Source organism: Leptodactylus fuscus, chromosome 10 (genome assembly GCF_031893055.1).
Source record: "Leptodactylus fuscus isolate aLepFus1 chromosome 10, aLepFus1.hap2, whole genome shotgun sequence".
NCBI classification, from domain to species: domain Eukaryota; kingdom Metazoa; phylum Chordata; class Amphibia; order Anura; family Leptodactylidae; genus Leptodactylus; species Leptodactylus fuscus.
This window is the reverse complement of record NC_134274.1, coordinates 54,968,452-54,988,501: the sequence shown is the minus strand read 5'-3', so window position 1 is coordinate 54,988,501 and position 20,050 is coordinate 54,968,452. Positions and strand designations below refer to the sequence as shown.

Sequence of the window (20,050 nt, the reverse complement as noted above, 5' to 3'; positions counted from 1 at the left end):
AGAAGAATTTTTTGTAGTCTAGAATATTCCATGAAATATAAATAAAGAATAATGTAACATCTAAAGTAAATATATTGTCAGAACGCCGTGCACGTCTGTGCCATTCTCCTTTTATGTGGTGAGCAAACATTTTTTGCAGAGGAGACTTCACTTTGTTGTGTTCAGTCTTTTTTTTTATGTTTTTCTTTCTAGAAATATGACCATACTGAGATTATAGAGTTATTGTATGTAAAATAAGAGTTTTCTGGGCCTTACATATTGAAAGCTTGCAGGTGCTACAGTGAGCCCAGCTCTTACTTCATACAGCACCATACAGGTCAGTGGGTTTGTGCATTCTTCTGCAGCTCATTCCCATTTACCTGACACAGGGCATCCTCTACAAGAGTCAACAAATGGGAATGCCTTAGCTTCATCTGTCACAAAAGTATATTAATATATCCCCACTGTTCAGATGTTCTCAGCTGCTTATACTCAGAGAATGGAAAAGGAAGCAGACAACTCTGCATTCTTTGTAGTGACCATACCAGATACTGCATATTAGTTCCTATTAATTTGAATATGAGCCAACAGGGGCACAACTTGAGGGGTGCAGAGGGTGAAATTGCACTGGGACCCAGAAGCCTTAGGGGGCCCATAAGCACTGCCATCAGTATTGAGATTGCAGCTTCTGTCTGGCCCATAAACCAAGGAGACCCATAGATTACCCTAACAGTACTAAGGTTGGTTACACTCCTTAGCATCTGTAACCATTGCTATAAAGAATTTGCTGTAGGGATGATTTAGGGTGCCCCGAACAAAAGATTGCACCCGGACCCACAAGATTTTAGGTTCACCACTGTGAGCCAAGCTTTGGGGTCTCAGGGCAGCCATTACAAAGAGAGCAGATATGTTTGTTTCCTGCTCCATTCTCTGTGTATCAGCTGCTAAGAACGGCTAATCCATGTTGGCGGTGAGCGTCAGACCCCTCCAACAAACTGATATTAGCAATCTATGTTTAGGATAGGTCACCAATTATTTTAGCTTGGAATATTACTTTAAATTTAATTAAATTCTTTACAGAAAACAGCATTACAGTGTTTTGGTAGGAAAATAACATGGGCAAAATAGCCTATGAAGTCTCAAGTGTAACTTACAATAAGAGTCAGAAAGCCACTTGAGATAGATGGGGACATGGACAGTGGGGTTTCAACCCTTTACAATTTTCTGCTGCACAATCTATGCATGTGATATACAATGACTAAATTGCCGGATATTAATTTACAATGTCGAATGTGAATTTGTGCTTAGAATAACACCACTTTTTTATAGTATTCAATTTTGTTCCCATTTTATACCAATACAAAATTCTGTAATCTGATATACACACAAGTATAACACCATGGACACATACACTCACCGGCCACTTTATTAGGTACACCATGCTAGAAACGGGTTGGACCCCCTTTTGCCTTCAGAACTGCCTCAATTCTTCGTGGCATAGATTCAACAAGGTGCTGGAAGCATTCCTCAGAGATTTTGGTCCATATTGACATGATGGCATCACACAGTTGCCGCAGATTTGTCGGCTGCACATCCATGATGCGAATCTCCCGTTCCACCACATCCCAAAGATGCTCTATTGGATTGAGATCTGGTGACTGTGGAGGCCATTGGAGTACAGTGAACTCATTGTCATGTTCAAGAAACCAGTCTGAGATGATTCCAGCTTTATGACATGGCGCATTATCCTGCTGAAAGTAGCCATCAGATGTTGGGTACATTGTGGTCATAAAGGGATGGACATGGTCAGCAACAATACTCAGGTAGGCTTTGGCGTTGCAACAATGCCCAATTGGTACCAAGGGGCCCAAAGAGTGCCAAGAAAATATTCCCCACACCATGACACCACCACCACCAGCCTGAACCGTTGATACAAGGCAGGATGGATCCATGCTTTCATGTTGTTGACGCCAAATTCTGACCCTACCATCCGAATGTCGCAGCAGAAATCGAGACTCATCAGACCAGGCAACGTTTTTCCAATCTTCAATTGTCCAATTTCAATGAGCTTGTGCAAATTGTAGCCTCAGTTTCCTGTTCTTAGCTGAAAGGAGTGGCACCCGGTGTGGTCTTCTGCTGCTGTAGCCCATCTGCCTCAAAGTTCGACGTACTGTGCGTTCAGAGATGCTCTTCTGGCTACCTTGGTTGTAACGGGTGGCTATTTGAGTCACTGTTGCCTATCAGCTCGAACCAGTCTGGCCATTCTCCTCTGACCTCTGGCATCAACAACGCATTTCCGCCCACAGAACTGCCGCTCACTGGATGTTTTTTCTTTTTCGGACCATTCTCTGTAAACCCTAAAGATGGTTGTGCGTGAAAATCCCAGTAGATCAGCAGTTTCTGAAATACTCAGCCCAGCCCTTCTGGCACTAACAACCATGCCACGTTCTGGCTGATTAGAAATTAAGTGTTAACGAGCAGTTGGACAGGTGTACCTAATAAAGTGGCCGGTGAGTGTACTATATTATATTTATTATAAGATCACGCTGATAGTTATTATAAGATCACGATTTTTAATAGTTTTCAATATTTTCTAAGTCACTCTGCCAAAAAAACACCACTAAGTGAAGACCGTGATCTTAGGAAGGAAGTTTACAGTGTATATTATTACGCAATAACATGGTATTAACCGCAGTTCAAGTAGTTTCCGTGCGTCGTTATTATCACTTGAGAGGCAAGATGTAATGAAAGATTTGGTTAACCCTTTCCTGATACATTTTCTTAGTTTTTTCACATGTATGTATGTGTGTATATACTGTATATACTGTATATATATATATATATATATATATATACACACACACACACACACACACACACTCTCTAAAAGGAAATCTATGGCTGTTCTTAAAGGCTGGAGCTTTTTGATGGTTCATACTAGTCATCACATTAAGACATAGTGGGAAAATCCAGTTTTAGTAAATTCCCCCAACCCATTTATCATGTGTTTTCACAAAGGCACTATTTTATTCCATTATTTTGTGGGTGACGTGATCCAAAAACAAAAATTCAGTCAGTTATTATTATTTTTTTTAAATACGAAATTTACATTGCAGAATAAACAATATTCTATTCCATTTTAAGATCTTGAATGTTTCTTGATGTGGCAATCACAATACGTATACGGCAGCTTATTCTGAACGTAAAACACGTTCAGAATAAGCGGCGTAAAAAGCAGTTCCATTCATTTCTATGGGAGCCGGCATACGAGCACTCCCCATAGAAATGAATGGGCTGCTTCTTTCACTACGAGCACTCCCATTGAAGTGAATGGGAAGCGCTGCGTGTACGGCTCGGCAAGATTATTTTTTTTATTTAATAACACAAAGTGTCACTGAAAAACTTTATAATATATTTTTTCCTCTCCATTACGGTAATTTTTATTTTGTATGGTGTCATCGGGGGTGGGGCTATAACCTTTAATAACGGCGTTTTATTAGCATATTATTTATTTTTTATTATTATTTTATTTACTTTTTTAAAAACTTTTTTATTATATTTTTATTTTATATTTTTTCCAGATTGTGTCCCCATAAGGTGATAAGAGACCTTTGAGGACATCTGATCACTTATTTTTTTGTACTTGAGGCTGATTTCTCCTATAACTGGGGCTGCTACTTTTAACCCCAGTTGCAGGAGAAATACAGCCTCCTGCATGCTGTATACACAGTATGCAGAGCTGATCTGGGGTCCTGTAGGACCCAGCAGCTCTTGCAAGACGCTGCTCCCAGCGGATCACATGTCCGCTGGGTCAGAGGGCAGCTGAATTATGGCAGCGCCCATAGCTGTGTTTACAGCGCTCATTGAGCGCTGTATACACAGCGATCGAGATAGCAGGGGAGGTAATAAATCTTCCCTGCTATCTCTCTGGGAGCTCCGGCTGAAGTTACAGCCGGCTCCTATTGAAAGCAGCTGCACAATCTCCGTGCAGCTGCAGTGTTCTGACTGGACGTACAGGTACGTCCTGTCAGAACAAGACAACCACTTCCCAGACGTATATAGTCTATGGGCGGTCCGGAAGTGGTTAACCAACACGAAAATTGGATAAACCAAGGACAAAGAGAACACAAGTCTGTGACAAGGCCTTTTCCTGAAATGCTAAAATCAAGCTAATAAAAGTGAGGAAAAACAAAAAGTTATAAAGTAAAAGAAGAAAAGTTATCATGATTACTATCGATTTATGCATGTGCTTCATCTCCTTGGAGGAGAATGATGTAACAAAATAGGAAGATGTGGTCATGAGGAATTTGTTACCAAATGTTGCATCACACATGTTGAAAGCTTATTGTTGAAATGAATAAACTGGCGTCCAAAACAAAAGTTTACAAAGTCGCTCATTTTTACAGTTTTTTTTAGCATATGAATAGAGATGAGCGAACAGTGAAATGTTCGAAGTTCGATTCGAGTAGTCGCTCAATACTCGACTGTTCGATCGAACATCGAACCCCATTATAGTCTATGGGAAATAAATACTCGTTTAGGGGGAAACCACTATTCGACTCAGGAGAGTCACCAAGTCCACTATGACACCCCAGGAAATGATGCCAACACTCTGGAATGCAACTGGGACAGCAGGGGAAGCATGTCTGGGGGCATCTAACATGCCCAAGTCACTGTACTACGTCGGGATCCCTGCCAGCTTGCGATATGCGCGAGCTGACTTTTTCTCATAGGAATGCAATGACCAGCATTGATTGGCCGAATGCCATACAGAGTATAGCATTCGGCCAATCAACGCTGGTTCTGCCGGAGGCTCGTCTGTGAGGAGGCAGAACCAACGTTGATTGGCCGAATGCTGTACTCTGTATGGCATTCAGTCAATCAATGCTGGTCAATGCATTCCTATGCCGAGATGTAGCAGTGCTGGCCGTGCGCTCAGATCGGGTAATCCAGAGATGAGCCAATCTGAGCACACGGCCAGCGCTGCTACACCGGAGATGAAGCAGTGCTGGCCATGCGCTCAGCTCGGCTACTCCGGAGATGAAGCAGTGCTGGCCATGCGCTCAGCTCGGCTACTCCGGAGATGAGCTGATCTGAGCGCACGGCCAGCACTGCTACACCAGAGATGTAGCAGTGCTGGCCGTGCACTCAGCTTGACTACTCCGGAGATGAACCGATCTGAGCGCACGGCCAGCACTGCTACACCGGAGAACTGATGCTACACCGGAGAACCGCTGAACTCTGCTGCACACTCAGCTCTGCTGCATCAGAGATACGCTGAACCCTGCTGCACACTCAGCTCTGCTACATCCCTGTCAGCTTGCGATATGCACAAACTGACTTTTTCCCATATGAATGCATTGACCAGCGTTGATTGGCCGAATGCCATACAGAGTACAGCATTCGGCCAATCAATGCTGGTTCTGCCGGAGGCTCGTCTGTGAGGAGGCAGAACCAACGTTGATTGGCCGAATGCTGTACTCTGTATGGCATTCGGTCAATCAACGCTGGTCAATGCATTCCTATGCTGAGATGTAGCAGTGCTGGCCGTGCGCTCAGATCGGGTAATCCAGAGATGAGCCAATCTGAGCGCACGGCCAGCGCTGCTACACCGGAGATGAAGCAGTGCTGGCCATGCGCTCAGCTCGGCTACTCCGGAGATGAAGCAGTGCTGGCCATGCGCTCAGCTCGGCTACTCCGGAGATGAGCCGATCTGAGCGCACGGCCAGCACTGCTACACCAGAGATGTAGCAGTGCTGGCCGTGCACTCAGCTTGACTACTCCGGAGATGAGCCGATCTGAGCGCACGGCCAGCACTGCTACACCGGAGATGTAGTAGTGCTGGCCGTGCGCTCAGCTCAGCTACTCCAGAGATGAACCGATCTGAGCGCACGGCCAGCACTGCTACACCGGAGAACTGATGCTACACCGGAGACCCGCTGAACTCTGCTGCACACTCAGCTCTGCTGCATCAGAGATACGCTGAACCCTGCTGCACACTCAGCTCTGCTGCATCCCTGTCAGCTTGCGATATGCACAAACTGACTTTTTCCCATATGAATGCATTGACCAGCGTTGATTGGCCGAATGCCATACAGAGTACAGCATTCGGCCAATCAATGCTGGTTCTGCCGGAGGCTCGTCTGTGAGGAGGCAGAACCAACGTTGATTGGCCGAATGCTGTACTCTGTATGGCATTCGGTCAATCAACGCTGGTCAATGCATTCCTATGCCGAGATGTAGCAGTGCTGGCCGTGCGCTCAGATCGGCTAATCCAGAGATGAGCCGAGCTGAGCGCACGGCCAGCACTGCTACACCGGAGATGAAGCAGTGCTGGCGATGCGCTCAGCTCGGCTACTCCGGAGATGAGCCGATCTGAGCGCACGGCCAGCACTGCTACACCGGAGAACTGATGCTACACCGGAGAACTGATGCTACACCGGAGAACCGCTGAACTCTGCTGCACACTCAGCTCTGCTGCATCAGAGATACGCTGAACCCTGCTGCACACTCAGCTCTGCTGCATCAGAGATGTGCTGAACCCTGCTGCACACTCTGCTCTGCTGCATCAGAGATGTACTGAACCCTGCTGCACACTCTGCTCTTCTGCATCAGAGCTGAGTGTACGCTGAACCCAGCAGTTCTCCGGTGTAGCAGTGCTGGCCGTGCGCTCAACTTGGCTGTATCTCCGGAGTAGCCGGGCTGAGCGCATGGCCAGCTCTGCTTCATCTTCAGTGTAGCAGTGCTGGCCGTGCGCTCAGCTTGGCTGTATCTCCGGAGTAGCCGGGCTGAGCGCATGGCCAGCTCTGCTTCATCTTCAGTGTAGCAGTGCTGGCCGTGCGCTCAGCTCGGCTGCATCTCCAAAGTAGTCGAGCTGAGCTCACGGCCAGAACTGCTACATCTCGGCATAGGAATGCATTGACCAGCGTTGATTAGCCGAATGCCATAGAGAGTACAGCATTCGGCCAATCAACGTTGGTTCTGCCGGAGGAGACAGAGTCTAAGAACGGTCCACAGCAGTCTCCATTCTGGTCCAATATTAGACTCCGCCTCCTCACAGACGAGCATACGGCAGAACCAGCGTTGATTGCCCAAATGCTGTACTCTGTATGGCATTCGGCCAATCAACACTGGTCAATGCATTCATATGGGAAAAAGTCAGCTTGTGCATATCGCAAGCTGACAGGGATCCCGACCAGATAGAGCCCCAAAGAGCTGGGTGAGTGACATTCCCACCTAAATAAAGGTAATCCCTAGCTAACCCTGCCAGTACATCTATCCCTGTCTCACAATCACATAGTTTACAATCTCACATGAACCGGATATTAAATCCACTGTTCGTATAAATCAGAGGTCACCTGAATTAGCCAGCCAATTACTTTTTCAGATTTTTTTTCAATGCCTCCGTTGTCATAGTTCCTGTCCCACCTCCCCTGTTATTGGTGCAAAAAAAGCGCCAGGGAAGGTGGGAGGGGAATCGAATTTTTAGTGAGTTTGCCACCTGGTGTTCGACTCGAATTGAACATCTCGAACAGCCTGATATCTGACCGAACATGTACTCGATCAAACGCTGTTCGCTCATCTCTACATATGAACACTGTGATATTTTAATATGGCAGGATATTCCACATGAGCCACAGGTTGCAAACCCTGGATATACACGTATTGCTTTTTGGTAAACTGCAGACACCCAATAATAGACGTTTTATTTTTTTTCTGTTCGACACCGGTCATGTGGTTCTTAACCAGTTACTGAGCTTATCCACTTAAGATAGTCTGGTTTCTCACAGAATCGATAACTTGGGAGAGGCAGTTGGAACGTACACTGAAATACAAGATGTCCTAAGCCTTTCACAGCCACAGATGCTCTTGCAATGTCCTAATCATAAAATTACTTCCTAAATTAATAGTACAAGAAAACAGAACAAAACATTTTTCTTTAACCACTTCCTGACTGGTCCATTTTTCCTGGTTCATGACTGGACACGTTTCTGAGTTTTTTGGCAGATGCAGTTTTGAAGGTTATAACATTTTTTTTCCTTCAAATTATGTTTTTAAAAATACTGCTAAAATGTTTTTAAATTTTTATGTATGTGGCATATAGGTTTGTGTGGAAGGGTCTAAAACTTATAACATAGGCATGATAGTGGTATTATTTTTTTTTTGTTTTATTTTCTTTTAATTTGTTATTTCAAGTTGTGTGTATATAGTGATGGGGAAGGGAGGACTGGTAATAATGTGTATCTTCTCCCTGGGCAGTTTGGCTGTCACTGACAGCTGGCTCCTTGTGCTTAAAGGGGCTCTATCAGCAAAATCATGCTGATATAGCCTTTAAAAAGGCTATTCAGGCACTGTAAAAGTTAAATTAAACTACCCCCCCGTTTTAAAATAATAACTTAAAAAAGAATGTTCTCTACTTACGGAACGTGCACCCTGGGCGGGCATTCAGGGTGCGCCGTCTTCTTCTTCCCCGCCTCTTCTTCCTCTGACGTCTTCGGGTCCCGTCCTCCTCCGGCACTTGCTCGCGGACACTGATAAAAAAAAATAGCCCGGGCGCATGCGCAGTAGCACGCGGCTTCTACTACGGCTACTGCGCATGCGCCCAGGCTATTTTTTTTATCAGTGTCCACGAGCAAGCGCCGGAGGAGGACGGGACCCGAAGACGTCAGAGGAAGAAGAGGCGGGGAAGAAGAAGACGGCGCACCCTGAATGCCCGCCCAGGGTGCACGTTCCGTAAGTAGAGAACATTCTTTTGTAAGTTATTATTTTAAAACGGGGGGGTAGTTTAATTTAACTTTTACAGTGCCTGAATAGCCTTTTTAAAGGCTATGCACGCATATGTGGGGCTCTATCAGCATGATTTTGCTGATAGAGCCCCTTTAAAGCTGGGCATTTTTATTACTCTCCAAGGATGTTCAGCCTTATTGAGATGCTTCAAAATAAGATAATCCGTTAATAGTCCCACCATGGGGAAATTCAGTGTGTTACAACAGCATGGATAATACAGTATATATATATATATATATATATATATATATATATATATATATATTACAAGAAAGAACACATACAAGCTCAGAATAGCAGATAGAAAAAGATACTAGGAGCCATAGCAACTAAAAAGAAAAGAAGACTTCAGGATCATTTAGTTCTCTGTGTGGAGTGATCTTCACTTAGCCTGATGTTGATTATATAGCCTGACCGCGGTTGGGAGGAAGAATCTTTGATAACGCTTCTTCTCTCACTTGAGGTGAGGCAGTTGGTCACTGACAGTACTGCCCAGTGCTGTCACGGTCTCATACATGGGATGGAAGTTTTTCTCCAGCATGGAGCTCACCACGAACAGTATTCTTCTGTCACCCACCACCTGTACTGGGTTCAGAGGGCTCCTCAGGACAGTGCTGGCCCTTCTAATCAGCCTTTCAAGTCTATTTCTATCCCTGGCTGGTATGCTACTCCCCTAGCTGGCTACTCCGAAGAAGATGGCTGATGCTAACACAGAGTTGAAAAAGGCCCTAAGACATGCCCCCTGGACTCTAAAGGCTCTCAGCCTCTGAGGAGGTAGAGCCTGCTGTGACCCTTTCTGTGCAGCACATCCAGGTGATCAGCCCAGTCCAGCTTATTATTGAGGAGGACACCCTGGTACTTATAGGTCTTGACTACCTCAATGCCCATCCCCTAGATGACCACCTGATTGGAGCACTTCTCCGCTTATTAAAGTCCAACACTATCTCATTGGTCTTCCCAGCATTAATCCTGAGGTGATTCCGCTGGTACCATTCCACATAATCCCAGTTTAAGTTTCTGTATTCCCTGTTGTCTCTGTCTGTGAAGAGGCCTACTATTGCAGAGTCATCGGAGTACTTTTGCAAGTAACAGCTAGACGAGTTGCACCTAAGGCTAGCAGTGTACAGTGTGAAGAGGAAAGGGGCAAGAACTGTACCTTGTGGTGCCACTGTACTATAGATCACAGTGTCAGACACACAGCCCCGGGCTCTCCCATACTGAGGTCGGTTTGTGAGGTAGTCTACTAGCTAGTTGGACAGGTGATGGTCCACTCCAACAAGGTTCAGCTAGTCTGTCAATTGCTCTGGCTGAATGGAGTTAAAAGCACTTGAGAAATAAATCAAAGAACATTATTCTCACAGTGTTCTCTGGTTTCTCCAGGTAAGAAAAAGCTTGATGAAGAAGGTGGTTGATGGCATCATCCACCCCAATGCCTGGGTGATAGGCAAACTGGGGATGGTCCATAGCAGAGCTCACTAGAGGTCAAAGTTGTGTCAGGACCAGTTTCTCTAGGACCTTCATCAAGCGGGATGTAAGTGCTACAGGTCTGTAGCCATTGAAGTCGTTCGGATGAGGTGTCTTTGGAACTGCCCTTTGCTCAAAATTAAAGATAAATCTGTAGTATCCAACCAGGAGGCCACTACAGTTTTCACCCAACGCATACAAGAGGGGGATGAAGCAGCTCAATGAAGAGCACTTCAAGATAAAAGGATCACCTTAAGACTACTTGCAAGACCTGCAAAGACTTTGCTTTTCCGTTAGTTTTGGTGATGCATGAGACTGGACCAGTTGGTGGGCATTTGGATCTAAGCCACAAAAACCGTACCTCTTTTGTCTATGTCCTCAGTCTATTATTCTGGCTCAGCCACATCCACTGTATAAGGCTAAGCTGCAAAACCAGAACATGACTATGGACAAGAGGTGTGCCATTTCTTGGATTAAAACCAAGCCTTTAAAACAGATATCAGAAGAAAAAAATTCTGCAATAAAAAAAACTTCTAAGTACCCAACATCCACGAGATACACCAGCTAAATACCTAGGCTGCAATATAATTCATTTTACTATATGGTCCTCAAAAGAGATAGGAAAAAAGATTACTCATATCTGATCCAAATAATTCAAATGCTCAGTTTTTAACAAAACTGAAAAAAAAACAGCAATTCATCACTGAATGTGATGTCCCCAAAGGTCTATTATGGCCTTATGAGGACACAATTTGAAAAAAATAAAATAAAAATGTAATAAAAAAAGTTTTAAAAAAATGTAAATAAAATAATAAATAAAATAATACGCTAATAAAACGCCGTTATTAAACGTTATAGCCCCACACCCAACACCATACAAAATAAAAATTACTGTAAATATTTTATAAAGTTTTTCAGTAGCACTTTGTGTTAAAAAAGTGAAAATCAGACAATTTCCCTCCTATTATGTTTATATTTTCCCGGATATAAAAAAAATAATAATTAAAACACATTCGAAAATAAAAACAACATAAAAATAAAGCCCTATGTGTCCCCGAAAAAAGACGCAGAAATTAGTAGAATGAGACGTATGAGAAAAATGTTAAAGCCCTCAAAAACGCACATACAAAAAAAAACAAAAAATGTGTTTGGTCCTGGACCACAAATTGGCCCGGTACTGAAGTGGTTAAAAAGCATACAAGAAAGTGTCAGAGTTAAAGTCAGGATGGTTAAAGTAAGAGTTTGTATCCAATGCTTATCATGTTTCTCCATACACATACATGTCACTTTCACTTTGTCATAACTTCAGCTGTATTTGCTTTAGTTAGAGAGCTAAATATTGGATGGATAGATAGGATGCTAGGAGCCCTGACAGTGTTAGACACGATGTTTTAAGCTAATTTAAGCTCTGGCTTGTACCAAAACTCGTTTAACCCTAAACAAATCTTGGTCCCAAGCCCATTACGTTTTCTGGTCACCTCCACTGAATGAAGTAGAGCTGGGATACCCTACACTTTGTATGAAATAAGGTACCATGCTTTTCTAATTCAGTACAATCCCTTCAAGGCCTTATTGATGCACAGGCTACCATGTTGTTCACGATACAGATGAGAACTACAGCAATATCACAGCAAACAGAACAGCATAAAAACTATGACAGTTATATGTTGTTTTTCTGCAACAATTCTACAAAACTTTCACACTGTAAAAGCAGAAATTACTATCCCAAGGAAGAGGAATTTGCTCAAGCATAGTAAGCAAACGCTGCAACTGAAAACCACTGGCTTGTCAGCAAGACACACAGTACCACATATAAATAGAGCTTTCGGGGGAGCCTTTGCTTCCTTTTTAAAGTTCCTCAGTTTTGTTCAGATTATTTTTTTGGGGTAGTGAATCTGATCACAGATATAATAAGACCTATACTAGTGTCCGGTGTGTTGTACATGGCCTATTTAGTCTAGTATGTTCATACTGTCATACCTAAATCCAATCTGGCTATTACATTGAAATATACTGAGAGCCTATAGACATATTTATTATTCTGCTTCTGTATGGGTTGTGGGGAAATCGCTCAGGTAGATGCTTGTAGCAGTGCAGGAAACAAGGACACCGACACTGGATTGCACACAAGTTCAGGCTTTTATTCACTTGTAACGCATACACTGCCTTTGCAAGGGCACAGAATAAACAAAACAAAACCCTTCTCGGCTGAGAAAACTAACTTAAACGTAAAGAAACTTTTCCCTGACTATACAGGAGACTAGTTACTAGTCTCCCACTTTGACAACAACAACGGGTGGCACAGTACCTGCTTTGGAGGTCCGGTCTGGACAGGTCAGCTCTGTCAGTGTGGTGCCACATTGCTAGTCTTCACACACAGACTATTATCAGGTCTTGATTAGTCAGCTGACCTCCCTGGTGTGAGTCTTTACCAAACACCCTTTAGCTGCCTGGCTGGGACATACCTGTCTTCCCAGACCACACCCTTCACTCTCTCACAGGGTATATTCACATGGCAGAATTTGACGGGAGAAGTTCATTTGTTTTTAATCCTTTATATAGTGCAGTAGTCTGCCTTGTAATTTTAAGCCATGAGTAAGGGGAGTAAAAGGAACCCCGAAATGCGTAGGCTCACTGTAACATCTCTCTCTGCACATAATAATCGCAGATTATTTTTCAATGAATTTTTAAGTGTGATATTGTGACTACAGAATAAAAGTTATGTTTTAATCGGAAACCCTGGATTACCGGAGTGCTGGGTGTTTTATTACCTTTGTCAAATCACCATGAATTTACCTCCCATGAGAATAAAAAACATTAAAAAAAAAAATTTGCATTGTGCTCGACTTAGAGCCTGTGGTGGGAAATAGCCTCATTTATCTGACCCTAATGAGCAAGTAAAAGCCGCAGTAGAAAGCCATAGCAGCAGAAAGTAAAGAGGAATTTGTGAAGGTCCGCAACAAATCCTTCTTCTATTTCCACTGTGTGAACAGGTGTAAAAATTTCCGAAAGTAACTGAGAGTGCCCTCCAGTGATGGCGGCTGCAAGACATGGGGTCTAAGAACCTTGTTCTTGAGACCAAGGTTGTGATCACACCAGACCGTGTTGTGTGACCATTCGGGGACTTTATCCATCATTCTGCTTAAAATATGTGGAACAGGACTGTTGTCTCCATCAATTTTGGGCAGAAACTTGGCGGACCTTATTATAGTCCCTGCTCTTGTCCCTGCTCCTTTAGTGTTTGAGAGTGTAAAATATTCTATAATTTTGATTTGTTGAATTTTTTGCCTGTACCAATCTCCAAGATTAGATATGGAAGGCAACAGCAAGCAACTGCACTATGCCTTTGCCAAGGTACAGTGCTAGAACAGTAAACTATTCTGAGAAGGTGACAGGCAGATTGCTGTAGTCCAGATATATCAGCCACAGGTTTCTGACACGTGTGGTCCAGGGCGGATCTGGAGTAGGCCTCAGCAGACATGTAAATCCTTGGCTCATTACTGGGCCAGAAAAAGCTGCAGATCCTGCATTGTCTGCAGTTCCATGAGGTGAAAGGAGGTGTATGGTTCTGTTCTGTAACCCCGAGTCTGGTAAGACTATATAGCGCTTGTTTTGTTTGTGTGGCTAGAAGTAAGCCACACATATAGTTAGGTTATCAGTGCTGTTTACTTATTTGCTCAGACGAGCAGGTATTTATTTTGTTTTTGCTTGAAGTTAAGGCTGTATTTTGTTTTGCTCATTTTGTGTCCAAAGTCAAGGTTTATTTATTTTCTTGTTTTTTTCTAAATAAACCAGTTTGCTGCATATTTTGTCTCCGTCTTGACTGTTTGGGTCCACACCACTGATTCTACCGAGCTAACTTACCCACACTAGATATTTGCCAATAGTGACGGAGACGTTGAATATTAACACAATATCATGAATGTGTGCAACATTATTTAACACATATTTAGATTTGCTATGGATTTTTTTATTATTTTATCAAACACACTTTTTCAATTCATATACCGAACCCCATTTTTTAATCAGTGCCCATTTTTTTGATGAAAGAAAAGTATCTAGAGAAAGTATGAGCAATTGGAGTTGGATGTATTTGCTCTAAAAGAAACTCATGTCACACAGGACTAGAATACAGGATCTGCTGGTTCCCTAGAAGTATCTGGATTGTCCGCATGCTGTTAGGTTTTACAGTTCTTCAGAATTTAGGTGAATAGAGCAGAAAAGCAATAGCAAAAAGATTTTTTTTTCTCTAATCCTGAACAACTATTACAGGTTTATTCAACATCGGAAAATAAATCAATCCAAAATAAACTCCTAAAATTCCTTTAGTACATTTATGTTTATTTGGTTATCATGTAGTCAAACCATATTAGGGGCCCGTAGAAGCCGCTGATATGGAGATAAACTCTGTGCTTCTTGTGCTTTTCGTTACATTGGTTCTCAAACACTTCAACAAAGATAAGATTAAGATCTCACATGAAAAAAAAAATAGTGTGATAAGAAAAAAGTAAAAAAATTACTTTGCATGTTTAACTGTAAATAGTTATATTTAGAGAAAAACTCAACTGTGAACACTTTCAAGGAGTTGAATTAAGTGTGCCCTATAAGTAAAAATTGACTGCTATGAAGTGATTGTATCATTTCTACATCTATATATTGCTAGGACAGGATAGGTCTCAAAGGGTATTATAGGAGATAGACTCCCTTTTAATTTTTAACTCTATCACCTTCCTTAACCCCTTCATGCTGCCACCATAGTGCTGTAGATGCTACGACATGCTTTGATATCATGCCTTGCTTATGTTTCACAGTCCTGTGGATGCCAAGAAAAAGACATTTTTATTATGCAAGTTAGATGTTTGGAGCACAGAGGACATTCCCAAAGATCTCTGAGCACAGCTTTCTCTGTTGAAAACACGCCCCTGTATGCTTTGTTCCACCCCCTGGCCAGTGGGAAAGATAGCCCCACTGCTGCAATGTCATCATCTGGTCTGTGAAGTCTCATGCATGTGCAGTACATGCCATGAATATCAATGCATAGTTACTTATGAGCTATATTCTCATATACGCCGAACACTACAAGAGCATAGTGTACACGCATGAGATTTAACCATGGCGGCGATGACATCACACGGGACCATCGTTTCCCACTAGCCTGGGGGTAGAACAAAGTATACAAGGGCTCCGAGGACTTAATTTGCATAAAGTGTCTTTTTCTTGGCATCCACAGGACTGAAACACATAATGAAGTTAGGATATGGTAGCATGTCACAGCACCTACAGCGCTATGTTGGAAGCTTGAAAAGGTTAAGGAAGGTCATAGACTCCTTTAAACTTTTAATGTAAATAAAGAAATAAAATAAAGTGTATCATAAAAGAAAAGTGTGTATTATGATAGAGATGCAAGGCCAAAAACAAACGAGTAAAAGCAAGAGCTGGCTGATTAAAGCGAGCAGTAGAACCAGCTATCTAAAATCTGCACAGCAGTGCAAGCCAAGATAGACCCTTAGATACCTTAACCAGCACTAGCTGCTCAGATCGACCTTGCAGATTCTGAGAGTCTGAAATGTCACTGAACAGAGACTGTACAAATAATAAATGCTCTGCAAACTGAAATCCAAATCAGAACCCACAATTGGCTTACAGGGCAGATCAGAAACAGGATAATAGACATCCAGGCCAAGGGTCAAAACCAGGAGAAGACGTCAAATGCAGAATTAGGATACAAAACAATATCCAATAGAAACCAAGGGTCAAATCCAAATGGGTACATCAAAGGCAGGCAAAATCGATATTCAAAGAACAAGCCAAGGGTCAGTACAGCAATTAAGTACACACATGATCAGGTAGCCAAACTAGAGATACTAAACAATTATTCAGCGACCTGGGTCAGGAGGGAGGGGTCTTATATAGGCCTCCTCAGCTGCTAAATGGATCAACCCAACAAACTTCTGAAACTGCAGAAGCTTCCCAGGTAACCTTAAAAGGTAAAACAGCTGAATTGAGAATCCTGACAGGGTGATTCTATCCAAAAGCATATAACATTTCCTCATGAGATAATTTCTTCACTTCTTATTATTGTACAAGACTGAGTAAAAAAGAATGTTTCCAACAACGCTTTGTATCCTTATAATGGTAACGTTTACAGGGTCACATAGTTTGAAAATGCTCAAGTCTTAATAAGAGGACAAAACGTATCACAGAGCCCCAGATGAATGCTCACAATAAAGGGAGATATATATAGTGGTCTTTCTCTTAATTATATATCCTATAATACCCTGTGATACGCATCTCGTATTCTGTATGACAATGGTTAATGTCTGACCCTGGAGATAGGAGATGTGTTAGACCGCTGGGGGTCGGACTGCTGGGTCTCTCAGAAATCAGATGAAAGTGAGACCAAAGGTGGAGGCATGGGGGAATTTAAGACTCCATTCACCTGATTACTGGGGACCCAGCTATCAGACCCCCAGCAATCTGACACTGATGCAGTATTCTTTGGATAGAGGATAAGTGTACTTAACGAAATAAAATGCTGCAGATCTCTATCAAGTGCTTTCCTTCAGCTAGGTGGATGCAGTTAAAAAGGAGTCTATCAGGTCCAAAATGCCTCCCAAACCACTAATCTTGCAAATCAAGACCCGTCCCAAATTCTCTCTGCAACACTCAATCAATTTGTGGCCATAAAGTTACATCTCCTCCTATTAAAGGCCTCTATATAGCATCATTATTGGATCTGGAGGCATTTTGGACCCAACAGACTCCCAGTACTGTTACTTATACAGCTTGCTCAAAAACATCAAAGACCTACTTTTCTCCCCTGAAAACTTTCTCACTGCACACATCTGGTTCTACAATGCTGAAGAGGGGGGGGGGGGGGGGGGGGAGCGGTAGCGTACAATGTTTGGGACCAGATAGGACAGACTACATGAAATGCCTATGGAAACGGTTCATGGCCTGTCATTGTTGTTGGCCTGTCATAGACAGAGTGACAATGCGTTCACTTAAGGATATTCTGTTGGGTTCAGAATATACCGTATTTACCGGCGTATAAGATGACTTTTTAACACCCAATACTTTTCTGAAAAGTTGGGGGTCATCTTATATGCCGGGTATAAGGTGGGGCAGGGGGTGGAGGAGTGGGATCGCAACCTTCCTGTCGCCGCTAGCTTCCTGCAGCGGCAGGAGTGGAGCAATGCTGCAGCCCCAGCCTCCACATCATCCGCCGGGTATGTAAAGCTAATGGCGACCGCTCAGCTGTAGAGCAGTCGCCATAGCAACCGGGTCTCTGCTATATGCGGAGGCCTGATGCTAATGCCGGCAATCAGAATGTACTCCAGGCATTAAAACTTAACGGCAGGTAAGTATCGGATATCCTCGTTGGTCCAGAGGCCGGTCTAGCACCCCGTTATACTACAAACTATGTGGTAAAACTTAACCCTCCCTCCCGTCCACAAAGTGTAAAAACACCCCCCGGGGCCGGTCCTCCCCGGCCTCATACCTTTAAAGTTGCAGGCCGACTCCTGTGCGGTGAGGTTGGAGGAGCCGACCTGTTCCGGTGACAGACGGGAGTCTACTGAAGGCTCCCAGGCCTGTCATAGCAATATTACTATTGCGGCTAGTCTATGAACAGCCCCGATAGTAATGTATAGAATCTCCCATAGATGGCAATACACTTGTATTGCCGTCTATGGGGACTTGCAATCAGATGACTGCAAGTTCAAGCCCCCTAGGTGGGGCTAATAAAAATAATTTTAAAAAGTTTTAAAAAAAAAAATATAACAAATAAAGTAAAAAGTTCTAAATCATCTTCTTTCCCTAGAATACATATAAAAGCAGAAAACTACTGTGATACATATACATATTAGGTACCCCTATGTCCGAAAATGCCCGATCTACTTATAAAATATTTTTCCTGTAAGGTTAACATCAAAATCAAAAGTGCCAAACCCCCTTTCTCTTTCACTGTTTCACCTCTGATTTAAATAAAAGGTGATCTAAGCAATAGACATTCCCCAAAATGGTATATCTACGGTAAGTCTGGCCCCAGATTGTCCGTGCAAAAAAAACCGGTTATCCAGGCAGAGAGGCTGCATACGGACACCGGCGGTTTGCTTTACATCCCATTCAAATGAATGAGTTGTAAGGGCTCGTTCACATCTGCACCTGGGAGTCCGTTCTGCAGGTTTCCGTTTCCTGCACAAAACAGGGGCAGGAGACGGAAACATGCCAGTATGTTTCAAGCCCATTCATTTCAGTGGGCTTGAAAAGTCTCCGGCCGTGTGTGCCGGTGAGCGTTTTATGCTCTCCGCGCGAAACTGGTCTTTTTAAACTGGACACAGAGTCAGACATGCAGTACTCTGTTTTAAAAAAAACGGTTTCGCCGCAGAACACATGCCGAAGACGGAAACCTGAAAACGGAGTTTAGGCGCTGGTGTGAACCCAGCGTAAAGCAGACCGTTGGCAAGCCGCCGCCTGTCCAGTTTCTCCGAGGTTTAGGACGGAAATCCCAGGGCGGACTGCGGCGGTAGTGTGAACCCTCTTTTATATAAAAGATGGTTCGGGACTAGAGATGAGCAAATAGTTTCGAAACTATAGTTTCGAATACCTCGCTCCATAGGAATGAATGGAAGCAGCCGTTGCCGGCGTTTAACCCCTTGGTGTTCGGCCACTTCCATTCATTCCTATGAAAGCAAGGTATTCGAAATTATAGTTTCGAATACTATTCGCTCATCTCTATTCGGGACTGGAAAGCAAATAAAAAAGCATTAAAGAGTATGCCAAGGGGTAAGTATGCATTAAAAAGAGGTACCCAACAGAAAAGGGGTAGTCTTATACGGTAAGTATATTCCAAACTCTATATTTTAACTGGAAAAGTTGGAGGTCGTCTTATACGCCCAGTCGTCTTATATGCCGGAAAATATAGTAGGTTAGTGGGCACGTGACTGTGAATTTGAATGAAAGCTACACATTGGATCTCTGAAGTAGTAACAGAGACCAAGAGGTACAGAAGATCCAAAAACAAAAGCACTATCTTAGATCTCATCTTAGATGAGAAGTTGGTGAGCTCACAGGTCAGGACTGACTTTCAGGCTATATGTGCTGTGAGGCGCCAGGCTTGAGAGGAGTTTACTCTCAGGCTGTGAGGGCTGCTTGAGACTTCAACACTCAAAATAGTTGGGTCCTTGTGAACTTAAGATTTCAATCCTGAGAGATAGACCGCAACCAGAGTAGAGTAAGATAAGCCACTTCCAAGGCCACAGGGATGCCAGTCAGTTGCAGTCTTGTGAAGTTAGCGCACTGGTGGAATATAGAGGAATACAACTAGATACACCCTGGTAATAAACGCATAGGAATAGCATTAGATACACCCCAATGAGAAATGCCTAGAAGTAGCATTACATACACTCTGGTGAGAAACGTCTTTGTGGGGCAGAATGTATTAAGAGGTAACAGCAACATGGGCAAAAGCAGGTGGCCACTTTAGGGTAAGTTCGCACGGCCGAAACCTTTTACGCTGTGTGACTTTTCTGCGCGATTAGCCGCAACGGCATGCTGATGCACTGAACCGGGCCTAAGCAGGAGGGAGTCTCGAGCTGCAGACACCGCAGCTGAGTCAGTCGCAGAATCTACATCAGTGGTTCTTAACCTTGTTTGAGGTACCGAACCCACTAGTTTCATATGCACATTCACCGAACCTTTCTTTAGTGATAAATCAAATATGATTTTTTTCAAAATTCAAGACATAGGTATACGTTTTTTTACTGGTACACAAAATGAACCATGCATATGGCCTAGGGTTTGATCGAACCCTGGTTAA

At 43.3% G+C, this 20,050-nt stretch overlaps 1 protein-coding gene across 1 annotated transcript in view; it reads left to right on the top strand.

Annotated features, from left to right (window-relative positions):
- Positions 1-20,050, top strand: part of ALOX5 (arachidonate 5-lipoxygenase) — a 62,637-nt gene that overhangs the window by 6,710 nt on the left and 35,877 nt on the right. The gene's annotated exons all lie outside the window — the stretch shown is intronic.